Consider the following 14,755-nt stretch of genomic DNA (forward strand, 5'->3'; position numbering starts at 1 on the left):
GTTTCCTTCTGGCTCGTCCGGAGTCTATCCTCTGTGCTTGGTTGCCCAAACACCGCCACGCCAACCGGTGGGTTTCCGCCCACCGTGGCTCCCCCTTTTCCGACTCCTTTTCACAACTCCAGTAATTTGGTACAAATGTTCCAGAAAAAGAGCTCCGTTCCCTTTCTGGATAGGTGCACCCCATCCGCCAAAAAGTACTCGGGCGTTTTCCCGTCAATCAGGCCGTGTCTGATCTGATGGAAACCTCTGCCCTTGCAGAATTTAGCCATGGCCCCGTTTAGTTTCCTTCTTGATTTCTCCACCGCCGAATGGCTCTCTGCTCCTCTCCATTGAGCCCTGGCGATCACCTCCGACCAGATGATCTCTGTTTCCCCCATTTGTGCCGCTATCTTTTGTAGCGAGTTTGTCATATCCTTTAGCAAAACTCCCCTCCCCAGGCTGGTCAGGTCATTTCCCCCCAAATGTATCACCAGAGCGTCCGGCCACCGCCGCCCGTTCCGCAGCTTTTGCAATTGCCCCTCCAGCTGGGCCCATTTCATCCCTGGCACCCCATGCCACGCTATCCTGAACTCTCCGGCCGTCAAGATCTCCTGCTGCTGCGCCCAGCTCACTTTTGCCCTCGAAATGAAGGAATGCCCCACCGCCCATACTGTGCGTGGTTTCTTTTGAAGTCCTGCTGGGAGATGACATGGGGGGAACGCCATTGTTAATTTCACATTTTTTCCGGTCTCACATACCGTTTGTAACATCCCGAAGACCATCTACCCAGTTTCTTGATGTCCTCCGCCCCTAACCCCCCGACTGCCGCGGTGGTGGCGGCCCCTATCCGGAACGAATGTGTCCCATACCGGCCCTCTGCCGATCCCATGTTAGCCAAACCCATGTTCATCACTTTTTTGAACTGAAAGCGGCTCATTGCGGACCCATCATTGTGCATGAGCCACGGCGCCTCGACCCCTGAAGGCTGCCGCTGTTCCATAAAGCTTGCCGCCGCCGCCACTGGGCAGACCCTGCTCGCTTGAATCGCCTGTAGGGTCAGCGCCGCCCCTTTGCCTTTCTGGTCTGTTTTTGATCTCCTCACCCAAATGATCATCTGACCGCTGCCCACTTGGACGTCCCTGACGCGCAGGAACCCCTTCCCCTTGCCAGCCTTGTTTTCCGGCACCAATTCGCTGATTCTGAGGGCCCCAAAAAATGCTACCGTAAATGCTGCCGTGAAGAGCACTCTTTCCGCTTCCCCGCTACATACTGCACCCAGACTCCTAATCAACCCGTGCAGTTTCCCAATATCGATAGGCCGCCTATCGTCCGGCTCCGCTATGGATTGCCTGGCCCAGCCTCTCATGGCTAGCATTACGTAGTGCTCTTTTGGTGGGATCCTTTTCCCCCTTTATTTTTGCATAGTGTGCTATGGCTGCCAAGTGATAGCCTACCCACGCCCGTGTCCTCCCCGTTTTCCAGCACCAGCCTACAAATGCCCTCACCGGGTTTTCCCCTTGGCCCTGTGCCAGTACCTCCTCCTGGAACTCCACGAAACGGTCCCAGCACGCTCTGTACCTTTTGGCTGTACCTGGGGCTAGGGCCGTCTCTACCAGCGAGGTCAGGTCGGCCCAATCATCCCCCACCACTCCTCTTCGAATGGGGTCATCTCCTCCCTTGCTTCGGGGCAGCTGTCTCGGAATCGGTCCCACTGTAAACGAGACAGAGCATCAGCTGCCGTATTTTTAACTCCTGGAATGTGCCGCGCCCTGACCTCAATGTTCATTGTTAACAGGCTTTTAGTGAGTTCCCTGAGGAGCCTCAGGACCTTCAAGTTGCTGGATGCCCCTGCGTTGATAATTTGTACCACCGCCAAGTTGTCTGACCACAGGGCGACCCTCGCATTCTGTAACTGTTCTCCCCACAACTTAAATGCGACCACTATGGGAAAAAGCTCCAGTAGCGTAATGTCTTTTGTGACCCCTTTCTCATGCCACTCCTTCGGCCATGCCCTGCCGCACCAGCTGTCCCCCAGGATTGCCCCAAAACCAAGTGACCCAGATGAGTCTGTAAACAGTTTGAGCTTCTGGCTGCTGGCCCAATCCGCCCTCCAGATTGCCACCCCGTTGAAATCCGCCAGGAAGCTCTCCCACATCCGGAGGTCTTCCTTCACCTCCGAACCCAATCGGACGTGCTGAGCGGCGTGCTGCAAGCCCACCGTTTCCAGCTCTATGCTCCTGGCAAATGCCCTCCCTGCCGGAATCACTCTGCCTGCAAAATTGAGGTTCCCTGCCAACGACTGCAATTCTTGTAATGTTGCTTTCTTCCTCCCCACTAGCTCCTGAATCATGCCCCTCAGTTTTTGAACCTTGTCCTGCGGGAGCCTGCACTCTCCTTTCACTGAATCGATCTCGATCCCCAAAAAGGTCAATGTCGTCGCTGGGCCCATGGTCTTCCCTGGTGCCAGGGGGACCCCCAGCTGTCCCATTCGTTTTTGGAATGTGTCCATCAGAATCCCACATTCGTCCGTCCCTTCCCTCCCAATGAAGAGAAAATCGTCCAAGTAGTGCAGTATACCCCCTCGCCTCATCCCTACTTTAACCGTAAACTCCAGAAAGGAACTAAACGCTTCGAAGTAGGAGCAGGAAATTGCGCAACCCATGGGTAAGCATTTGTCATAATAGTACTTATCCCCCACCTTAAAACCCAACAAGTGAAAACTCTCCCTGTGGATTGGTAGCAGTCGGAAAGCCGATTCTATATCCGCCTTCCCCAACAGTGCCCTTTCACCTATTGTCTTCACCATTTGAATTGCGTCTTCCAGTGAGGCGTAATGCACCCTGCATTTCTCCTCTGGGATACCATCGTTTACCGACTGACCCTCGGGGAAAGACAGGTGGTGTATCAGGCGGAATTGTCCCTCTTCTTTTTTGGGCACCAGTCCCAGGGGTGAAACAACCAGGTCGCTCATGGGAGGTCCAGAAAATGGGCCGGCCACTCTCCCCATTCCCACTTCTTTGTTGACCTTTCTCTCCATCACTTCAGGATTCTCCATTGCCGACCGTAAATTGGCTGACTCCCTCCCCCCTGGGACCCCCTTCCCCGGGATCCTAAAGCCCCACCTGAAGCCCTGCCATAACAATTTTGCGTCGGCTCTGTTGTGATACATATTTAGGAATGGAGTCATGGCACGCAAGCTAACCGGTGTGGGTAGGGTCCCTTTACTCATTCCCCCGTCAGATACCCTGTTCTCAAACAAGCCCTGCTTCGCCGGCATATCCCTCGTCATCTTATTATTCTTTTGCTTTGCCCCCACCCCCGGTTTTGGTCCCTCCTGGTGAGGTCTTGCGGGGGCCTGCGCCACCGCCTTTCTGATGCTTGTATCTGCATGCTGTTCCGTATGAGCAATGTCCCTCTGCGAACCTCCAGCAGATGTCTTGCTCCCCCTGCTGAGCTGCTGCTCGGTATACCCAGGGGGAGGGCCCGCGAAAAGAACCTCTCCCTTGTTGCGAGGACCCGCCTCTGCCTCTCCCCCCCCGGGGCCTGTCCCCTTGGGGTTTGTCCTGGGGTTCCCTGCAGGGGACCACTTTGTCCATATATCCCCCTACATCCATTTCATCCCATGACATTGCCGGCCATATCTGCATTTTTAACCTGAAACCCTGGTCATAATCCAACCAACCCTCGCCCCCATATTTCTGGTACAAGTCATGCACATATTGCTCGTACGCGATCATCGCCAATGCATCCTGAGGGTACCTCTCTAACATGACTGACATATACATCCTATACGCTTTCAACCAGTTGTTAATGGAGCGCTCTACCTTGGCGCACTCCCTTTCCCTCTTCTCCTTCTCTTTTTCGGACAACTCTTTCAGGCCCCCCCCCGTCGGCACAATCCCCAGTAGGTCAAAGATGTCAATAAATTCTTTCCTCCATAACCTCTCTTTCACCCCCCAGGGGATGTGCCACACCAATGAGTTTACTGTAGCTCGCATTGGTGCGAACCCCGGCATTGGTCTCCCATACTGGGTTGTTTGGCCCCATACACCCCCTGTCCCCCAACTGCTCGTGCCCCCCGCCGGCAGTGGTACTACACCATTCTGAGTGGCCTGCGCAGCCGTTGGTACCCCTGCCGTCGTCTGTTGGACCACTTCCCCGTTCCCCGGTGCCTTTGGTCCTTGGCTCCACCAATCCTGACTCCACGGCGGCCCCCTATTCTGCGCCAGTTGACCGCTCCCCATCGGTGGGCCCACACTAGGCAGCCCGACTGCTGTGAAACCCCCGGGTGGGATCCCCTCCCTCTGTGACAGCTGCCCTAGCCACCCTGGCTGTGACCCGCCCTGACTCATGTCTCCGCACCATGGCCCCCCCGGCCCTTGCGGCGCCCCCGCTTGTGTTGCTAACGCCCCTTGCGACACTGCTCCCCCCAACACGCTCGCATTGGACATACTGTTTGGCATTTGCCCACTCTTCCCCCAGGCCTGTATGCATTCCAGCACCATACCTTTTACCGTCTCCAGGGATGTGTTTCCTCCGTCAGCGACCTCCACCGTTCTGGTCACAGGAGTGCTTGGTGGGCACACCTGGTTCCCTGGAGCCTCAGCAGGTGTAGGAGCCGTCAAGGCCGCATCCTCCTGCGCCCTCCCCTTTTGCCGCGGTTTTTTGTTGCTGTTGGCCTGTTCCTTGCTCGCCTTGGCCTTGGCCGTCATTGTCCTCTTCCTCTTGCCCGCTTGGTTTTCGACCTCCTCTTCTTCCTCCATGCCGTGGATTTCCGCTTCGACCACCGTGATCTCCTCGCTGTCTTGAAACATCAGTGGGGAGCTCTCTACCCCCTGACTGGGTCCCTCCAAACTCGGTTGGGCCACCATCTTTGTCATCCAATCCGGCCCATGGGTTGCAGCCGCCACCCGGGCCATCTCCATGAACGCCGCTAGATCCATTGTCACCGTTCCTCTCCTCTTTTTAAGCGGGTTCTTCCTTGGGGCAGTGTGCCTGTGCGCTGGCTCGCCTGCTCTGCCCCCGGCCGGTCGCTGCGCTCGTTCCCCTTCGGCCTTCGTCGCTTCTTCTCCGTTGGTTCAGCTGGGCTCTCCTTCCACGAAATTCCTTCCACTTGTGGGGCGGCGACCGGGTTCCAGTGCAGGAGCGTGATGCCCGGCACCCCGGTCCTACCTGCTTAAATCCAGGTAGCCCCGCCCCCTTTCCTTTGTTCCCCTTTCGCGGGCTTTAGGACCATCAGACCTTTGGGCGCCGCTGCCCATCGCCTTTTGACCCCGGGGGGAGGGTTCCAGATCCCGGCGGCATGACCCCGCAGGGGTTACCCTGCTGCCTCCTCCATTTTGAGCTGATTTTCCGTCGTCAGCTCCATATCCGCTGTAAACAGCAACGAACGAGAGTGCAAAGCAGCCTTACTGCTGCGGGAAAGGTGGATTACACGTGTACTTGTTTAGGCGTTTGTAAAGCTACCACTGCATGGATTGCAAGTTCTTTAGGGGCCGGCATGCTTGTTTTCAAAGTGTATGGCATTATCCCTGCGAGAAACAATACAATTCCAAGGTACAGCAATTATATCAAAGGAAAGTCAGGCCCCCTTTTTTACATAACGTTTGGAGCGCCTCGTTCAAGAATCAGATTGCCATAGCAAACAAAAACTTAAACCAACAATGCAATTGTGTAGGAATTCAAAACCGTATAAAATAATGAAAAAAAAGGAAACATCGAAACAAATCAATTACACTAACATACGCACAAAAATAAACATTTACAAGACGAGAGAGAGGTGCAGGTCGCAGACACAGCTGCCTCACTGGCTTCTGGAGCTCAGGCACTTGAACACTAATTGAAGGCCAAGAATGGATTGGCAAGCAACAATTAAACGTTGCCATGGCCAGGCCCAGTACTGAACAAAGTTACTTACTGCGAGTAGGAGGGCAAACTTGTCCTGCTCTTTCTCTCTGGTTGACCGTGGGCAGGGCAGCACACAACACACCAACATCACGTAATCGGTTTACGAGTCCGACGATGGAAGAAGTGAGAGGGAAACGTGGGTGGCTCATGCTCCCTGAGTCATCATCACACATGGTCCCCACCCCCACACTCAAGTGATTGGCTGCCTCCATAGATACAGTAATGTCATTGGCTGTTTGCCGCCATTGGCAAATAGCCAATGACATTACTGTATCTACGGGAGGGAAGGTTGGTTATAGAGCTTTGGTGCGCTGTTTGCGCACATAGTGATGCTGGCGGGGCCACCCCTCAAGCGCCCTGCCAACCTACTACTTAAAAAGGTTACATAAAGTGCGTGGAGCTACGAGCTCCGCACACTTTACTATGGCCAATAACAATGCAAAACGGGACACACCCCGCTGTTAAATGCTATTCATGGGCCGGCTGCAACAATAGGAAAGTAATTGTCACCACAGCGCCCCCGTGCTGCTACAGATTCAGAAGAACTTAATCTAATCTTCTGAATCTGCTTAACACTCACACCTGGTGGGGGGTCCTTAATTGGGGGGTGATTGGAAATATGTCCACCTTTAAAACCAATAGCATCTGCTTTCAGTGCCTGGCAGGAATCCCTCCCAAGAAGTCTGAGGGTCTGCCTTAAAACGGTTTTAGAGGTTGTTATTTTCTTCTCTCTAACTTTCTCTCAGTCTGATTCTGCTCCACGGTTTATATGCAGTTGAAGTTTACACCCTCGCGACAACCGGAAGTAAGGGAGAAGTAACAAAATGTGGGCCCAAGGCCTCCTCTTGGTTTCTGTCAGGTTGGTTGGAGTAAGGTTCTGCTAGTTTTAGTATAGGGGAGTCTTACTTCCTACAAACTCGCCCTTCTGGCTACTCTCTTAATTACTCTACTTATCCTCAACTAAGATTAACACATCCCAGCATTTGGGGTGGCTTACTTCTAAATCATGGACTGAGCCCATAACATCTCCTTGGATCCTGCTAGGAAGTAAGGTCACCTAGGCTAGTGAGGTTCATTGATGCCAGAGACTAGCTCGTAAGGAGGGAGGACATGGACAGCATGCGGACCCTTGGTTAACGGAAGATAGTTTCGATCATTTGTATTCCTCCTGATATGATCAGCTCTGCCTCTCTATGATTCCAATGGGAACTGAGGACAATAGGAACTCCTGCAAAAGATGGGTGGACAATTCTTCTAGAGGTTGCTCTGTATTAGATTCTAGCATGAGGATAGAAATCCACCAATCCACTGATCGAATGTACATATCAATGGATTGGATGACCCCTTCACTCTTGATTGCCTGTTAGAGCTGTAGACTGTTCCAAGTCCACTTGCATAAGTGACAAGATGGCTTATCTAAGAAGGCCCTTCCTTTAAAGCCCTGTAAGAGGATTCAATTCAGCACTACAGCTAAGTTAACGCCTAGTCTAGAATACTGAATGAAAACCCTTATTGATATATCTTTATGTCCAGTTCATGCGTTCTGGATGACTACCCCTATATAACACCCCTCTCTTGGAATCCCCCTGACCCCACTGAGCCAAGAAGTAGTTCTGTTTTGCAAGTTAAAAGGTTTATTTGATAATTTAAACAATAGAGATATATATCACACTTTATAATAAATTAATAATTGAATATCACACTTAATCTGATATGATAAAGGTTAACAACGGAGAATCTGGCACCAGCACACTTCTTTATATTCACTAAGGAGTTGACATGAAATGGATAAGGTAGCACACTGGTAAATAGGTACAGAAGTATAAGGTGGTAGAGAATGCTTTATGTAAGCTCAGGTGGATGCAATATTCAATGAATGCAGTACAGAAAATACTCAATATGATTTCAACCAAACAATGTAATCACTTTTCTCTGGCTATTCACTCCCCCCCTCTTTATGCAATGCAAGGAAATAGGATGAAAGCACACAGTTCTCAGAAATGCAATCAATGTAAATCAGTTCAATCCCCCCCAAGCACGCTTACAGAAAACAGATAGGAGTTTTGAAAACACAGGCCCAAATGCTTTGATATGTGCTAGCAATGGATGAGAAATATGCTGGAAATGCTTTTAATTCCCTTTCAGAGGTTCAGGGTGAGTGATATCTAGTTAATATTAGCTCAGGCTCACTCTTGCAATGATTCAGGAATGATTAGCAGGTTAAACGAATTTCTGGCAAATGGAAGGCAAAACTGCTGTCTTTTTACACGTGAAGAAATTTGCAAATCCCGGCAAAATTCGCGGATGCGCCGAGCGCTATTACAGAGGAACCGCAAGGACTATGAAATGAAAGTTACTGCAAGTCTCTAGCCCAAATGGTCGCGGAGATATGAGCGATTTTGTGAAGGTCGTTTTTGGTTTTGCTAATTTTAAAAGCTCAAAATGACAAGTGACAAATTTTACTAGAAATGACAGGTGACAGCTAGGAGGCAGTTCTACTTAGGTTAAATAGATTGAATTAGATGAATTTAAACTAAGAGCTTTGGTTTGGTACAGTTTGGCAGTACTCACAAGAGATTTTAAACAGGAAGGCGGCTTTGTCACGATCTGGTCAACAGGTCTGGTCAGGTCTTCCCGGGTTCCGCTCACAGCGCCTGGCCTCTGGAACTGCTCACAGCATCGGGGTCAGCACTCTGGATACAATGGCCTGACCTCTGCTAGGCACCGGTTCTCTGGGTCGGGTCCTGCCTTCTCTTTGGATATTTCTGTCACCGGGTTCTTGCAAAAGTTCTTGGCAAAATTCAGACGGCTCGCCCGGCTGTCTGAAGAGTTCAGTTGCAAAAATATTTTAAGGCCTGCTGACAAATACTCTTGCTGGCAGTGGCCTTTTTGGTTAAGGTTCTGAAGTCTCTGTTTATCTTGGAGTCTAAGTGTTGGCTCTTTGAAGATTGATGGAGGTAAGTATGGATTTTTCCGGCAGGGCTTCCAGCTGCAGATGGGATTGAAAGTCTCTACCTAAGTTTCAGTGGTCCATTTATATGTTCTGCAAGTGGGTGGGTGTGTTGGTCATAACTAAACTTGCCCCTCTCACTTGTCATTGGTCCAGCTTTCATTCCTCCCCTGATTGGGGAACTAAGTTGTGTCAGAGTGATGTCAGCCATTTATGATCTCTTGAAGAACCTCCCCTGTCATCTGTGCACCCAAATCTATATATGATCAAAATCCATATTTCACAGTTACACCGTTGCTTGAAATTACATATACATGGTGTGGCTGAATTTAGCCATGTCTCTGTCCAAGTCTGCTCTTTCTAGGAGCTTGCATTCAGAGATGGCACATAATTGACTTTTTAAATGATTTTTCAATTTCTGACATGGACCCAACTTTACATACATGTGCGCAGGGAGTATGGACATTAACTGATGAAGTTTCAGATTTTTATCATGCACACATTTAGAGTAATATCCTCTTTTCCGCTAAAACCCCCCTGAACATACCACCGGTTCTAAAAACCTCTTAAACTGTGGGCAGAAAAATCACAAGAATTATGGTATCATTTATAAAATTTTCACATGTCCGCTCTATGAATGATCCATCTTTTTAAAGTTATGTTCTGGCTCCAAAGGGGTGTGGTTTCCTCTCAGCACACGGTAGAAATACTGGTTTATCCAGTTCTGCCAAGCCAGCTTGCTCTCACAGGCAGTGCCCCTCCCAGCTTCTTCCAGGAGGAAGCTACATTTTACGACGGCTGTAATAAAAGATTTGCTTGGGTCCTGAAAGGCTCATTGTTCAAGAGGAAGCCATTTATGATCCTCTCAATAAACCCTCTGCCTGGGTGAAGGGAGTTGCATTGTTCACTCTCCTGCAGAGCACAGGTAATTCAATTATCAGATAGATGGTAGATTCTTTTGTGTGGCCAGCAAAGGCAGATAGCCTGGGAACACAGCTGTGACTCAAGTTTCACTCCTGATGGGGGTAGTTGCCAGGCAGAATCAAGTTCCTTAAGCCAGACCTTCAGCTAACTGTCATGTTTTTTTTGTTGCTTTTTAAATTAACTTGCAATTTTACACATGCAGCTAGAATGCTGATTCTAAGTGCAAAACTATGACATTTCAACAGTTACAAAGGCATGTGACACCAAACATAGGTCACTCATTTAATCTAAACATTTTCGATTTTAGTGTCTTTAAATCCAGTGCAACTTAAACTGCTGCAATCCACAGCTCAGCCAGTCTTGTTATAAACCTTCAAGTCACTTCAGAATATCACTTTACATTGTATCCACCTCTCAATAAGTCTTTCTTTGGCCTGCTTTGGGTTCATTCAGTTTTACACAAAAAAGTAAAATGTGGTGTTGTTTTAAAATGCCGGCTTTTGGATAGTGGTGAGCACTGGTACTGCACCCATTTTTGGGATTTAAGAATTGAATTCCCCACAATTCTAGGTTGCATTTGGCAATCAGCATTGCCATTCCCAATGGTTTCAGACTACTGTGCGGGTAGTCCAATGGTGGTTTTAAAGCGCTTTGAAGCTAACCGGCGCTACTGTTTTTCCTTTGGCAACCCATTTCCCTCATGGCAACCCGGCCTTTCATTCTCGCACTGGTGGGTGGCAAGTGAGGCAACCATTTTAGTGTGCGCACAAACTGCGCAGCTTTCCTGGATTTCGGCGCACATGTGGGTTTTCCGCCATCTTGAATTTTCTAAGCCCACAGCACCAAATGTTGTGGCATGATAGCTTAAACGTGGGTCAGGACACCCAACAGCCCCTAAAATACAATAGGGACACCTGCAGGAACAACTATGGCGCTAGACGGAACTAAGAACCAGGTCGCCTATGTGTCCAGAGGGGATATGGTTGGCCTGGAGATGCCTCCACATGCATACATTAACCACTCAGTTACCGAGCCACAGTAAGTGCCAGAAGTGCTGCTTCAGGACAGAAATAGTGCCGAGAGAAGGGCAGTAGAGGGCGTCCCTCTCTGTGTGGATCTCTTTAGTAGACCACCAGCCCTGTTTAGGGCCAGAAGCAGTACCTCTGGCACTTACTGTGAAATCCAAAAGAAGAATTCAAGCCAGCTGGATCAATCTTTTGGCTTCATCAACAATTGAGCTACACATTGAGACCTTGGAGCCATGTCCACTAAAAGACCTTGCGGGCGTACTTGAACACCATATGAGCCACCAAGCTGCCTACGTGCTGGTACATACAGTGGTGCTGAAATCTTGCGACCCATATTGACATAATTGAGCTCTTGCTGGGACCCATTAGAATCACCAATAATACCAGCTCAACACTGTCCATTTTCAAAATAAGAATTACAGTAATAATATGGCGGACTAGGTGCACTTTCCCAGCATTCTAGGTAACCTGACTCCACTGGACATCCCTTGACCACTAGAGACTGGTTAGGTCCCCGTTTCTGCATGTTACCCAAATGCTTGTTTAATGAAACATGATTTGCTTCGTTGTTTTCCTTTATTTTGCCTAGTGTTCCCTCCCAGAGGCATTGCTAGGGGGAGGCTATAGCCCCTGGTCTTTTGGTTGTAGCCCCCCAATCTTTTCCTTTGCAGATGGGGAGCAAGTGCAAGTAGATCTAGGTCACCTGGCCTAAGCACTGCCCACCTGGTTACTGCTCTTTTTCCCCCTCTTAGCAAGCCCACCCACCTAGTCCCTTCCAGGATGCCGCTCTTTTTCCCTACTTAAGGAGCCCTCCAACCTCTTTTCGTTTGCAGATGGGGAGCAGGTGCAAGTGGATATAGGTCGCCTGGCCTAAGCACAACCCACCTTCTTAGCCCTGCTTCTTCCTTCCTGCTCTTAACTCTTAGAACAAGAGCGCCTCCGAAGCGATGTGCTGACAAAGAAAAGGGCAATTCCTGTTTGGACCTGTTCAGACCAGGAGGACCCAGGACCCGACACCCTGCTCAGACAGCAGGTAAGCATGCACCAACATGTGTTTACCCCCTCCGTCCCCACAGACCATCCCCACACTTTCTCACCCCCTGTGATGTTGCCTTGTGCCCCCCCACACTTCTCGCACACATGCTTTGCCTGTTTTGCTTGATTCTTCTACCCTGCTCCCCCTCCCACCACCCCTCCTCCAGCCTACTTCTGCGGAATCTGTCCTGATATATTCTGGTTTTACCATCACCGTCTTGTGACCAATGCTGGATTTGACTTTTACGGTCTTCATTGATTCACGTGTGTCGTCCTTTCTCAACTCTCATGCTGGACTTCCTTTGCATCTTGTACTCATGGTGGCCCTGAATCATGCTGTTCCCATCTTCAGCTTGTATCCTGGCTTGCAACATTATGTGTTACTACTGACTTCTGTAATTGTATTCGCTCCACCCTCTTGCTGCTCCACTCTTTGACTGCTTACTTTCTGTTCTCTCCTCCTCTCCCTTTCTCCCTTTTCCTATCTCCTCCACCCTCCCCTTACCTGTCCCCTCCCCAGCACTTTCTGAGTACGATAGTTAACTTCACATCCTTACTGTTCATGGCCTGTAAGAATGTCATTGTATTTTGCTTTGTTTCCTCCCTTGCCTTGAAGCGCTTTGAAACACATTGTGTATAGGCGCTATATAAATAAACTATCATATCAGATAGAAGATCCGGGTCTACAATAAAAAGGCTAGCAAGCTCCGAGTCCAGACGGTCCAGACATTAGCAAAGACTCAAATCTTTTCCATAGCTAGCAACACCACTGTTCCCTCCTGCAGTAATGCCTGGTTTCAGTCTGTTTCAGGTAGCTAATCAGCCACCACTTGCTTTGTATTTCATTTCCAGTTGTGGTGTGCCAGTTGTCTTGACTACCATTTGTGCTTTGAAAGTATTTCTGAAGAACTGTCCCTGTACATTACTTTTATTTTGGATCTCTGAGCACCTTTGGCGATTGGAAACTTCCCCTGATGACTCGAAACTCTCTAAGGGAAAGCCTGTCCTCAGCCCATTCTAACAACACACAGTGCAAAGCATGCACTTTTACCTTGTTTACCTTTTTGACTGAAACACGTTTGAGCCGAGTTGTGGCGCAAGTTTGGGAAAAGCACATTGAAGCCTTCACTGCCACTTGTGCTACATTTTTTTTTAGTTCACTGCAAACATGAAATGACCCGGTGCTTTAGTAAAGTAGACTCATTCTTTCTGGGGCAGATTTGGAATAAATAAAAGTGAAATATGCACTCCATGACTCACTCCATGCCCTCCCCATTCCGATGATTCCCCACATGGTGCAGAACCCTGACATGGAATGTTGGAACCAAAGAACGTTGGGGGCATATTAAGATTTGCACCAGTGTTGACAAGTGAGCAAACGTTTTGATAATATATAATGGAGCAAACCGTATTATCTAAAAAGCTTTGCAGTGGGGGGAAATATCCATTAGAATTTTGTGTTACTATAGTTGTTGTATAACATGAAGAAAAAACACTACTTACTTCATTTCTTTTCATGTGACGCAGCAAAGATAATAAATAGAATTGTCTTTATTGTGTTTGCCCTTGTGATTTTTATTTTGAGAATTCAAATTGGGGATAAACCTCTTTGCTCCAGTCCCAACCAATTATCTTAGCAGCCAATTCGTGCTAAATTCATTTGCTCTGCTTTTTTTGCAAAAGTGCAATGCTTTTATAATCTGTCCCCTGGTCTCATCTCTCTACTGCTCTGTTCTTGCAAAACCATCTATGCTATTCCTGCCCAAGGTAAAATCCTACTCCATAGGAACCAAGTGAGAAACGGCGGGCACTTGACAATCTTGGCTTCATGCTCAATGGATCCGGACAGGGATTCACGTTTCTCTTGTAGCTGAGATGTTCACCATTGCTTGCAGTGACTCACTAGGATCTGGGTGAACAAACCTGACCTGTGAGTGGGGTAGTGGTTAGGCTCATTTATACGGATCCCACAGGCTCAGGAAAATGAGATTGTGCTTTTGTAGATCCTGCTTGGGGGGAAAACAAGATTCTAGAGGAACATCAAAATGGACACAGGCTATGCATTATGGTTATCGTTTTCTTAATATTGTTCTGTTGAGGCATTTAAACAAAACAAAAACAAAACAAGTATTTGCCTGTCTCTAGTATTGAGTTCAGAATGAAGAAGGAGACATGCCAGTAACTATTATTTTTTTAATACAGTTTGGACTTTGTAATTAAAATATTACATTAAGTACAGAGGGTAGATGTCTACTTGAATTACATCTAAATATGTGCACTGCTTTACACAGAAGACCACTAGACAGATGAAGCACACTCTGATAAAAAAAAGGTGTTTATATAATGAATTAGAAGGGGCCCTGCAAGCAAGGAGCTCCACTGGCTGCACTTTCTAATCTGCATCAAGATCAGGACAGCCTGCACCTGCTACAAACCAGTCACAACCAAAACACTGCTCTACCTGCCCGAGAATCTCACCATATCCAGCAGCCAATCCACCACTAGAATTGGATGGATTGTCTTGGGAGGATAGCTCAGGGGCAACGTGCTTGCCTTGGAAGCAAGACGACGTGGAGCAACACAGGTTTGATCCCCGGGTCTGTGCTTAGAAACCTCTTGGTAACCTATCATATCCACAAAGCCGTGACAGGAAAAATTATTTTTTCTTAATATGCACCCTGTCTCTTGAACAAAATACCAATGAGGCTGAGACTGCCCTTTTGCCCCTCACCCACGCTACTCTTCAGGAAGGGCCTGAAGACCACAGTTTTCAATGAACATCATGTAAATCGATGTCCCACACACTCAACTGTAATCCCCCCCCCCCTTGGTAGTTGGTAGCTACCCTTCTTCTGTTCTCCCTATCCACCTCAGCCCCTTTTGCTACCCCCATACCCTTACTTGTAATCCTCTGGCTGCAAGCCTTGTGTTC

This window comes from Ambystoma mexicanum, chromosome 11 (genome assembly GCF_040938575.1).
Source record: "Ambystoma mexicanum isolate Mex_15411 chromosome 11, UKY_AmexF1_1, whole genome shotgun sequence".
Lineage (NCBI taxonomy): Eukaryota > Metazoa > Chordata > Amphibia > Caudata > Ambystomatidae > Ambystoma > Ambystoma mexicanum.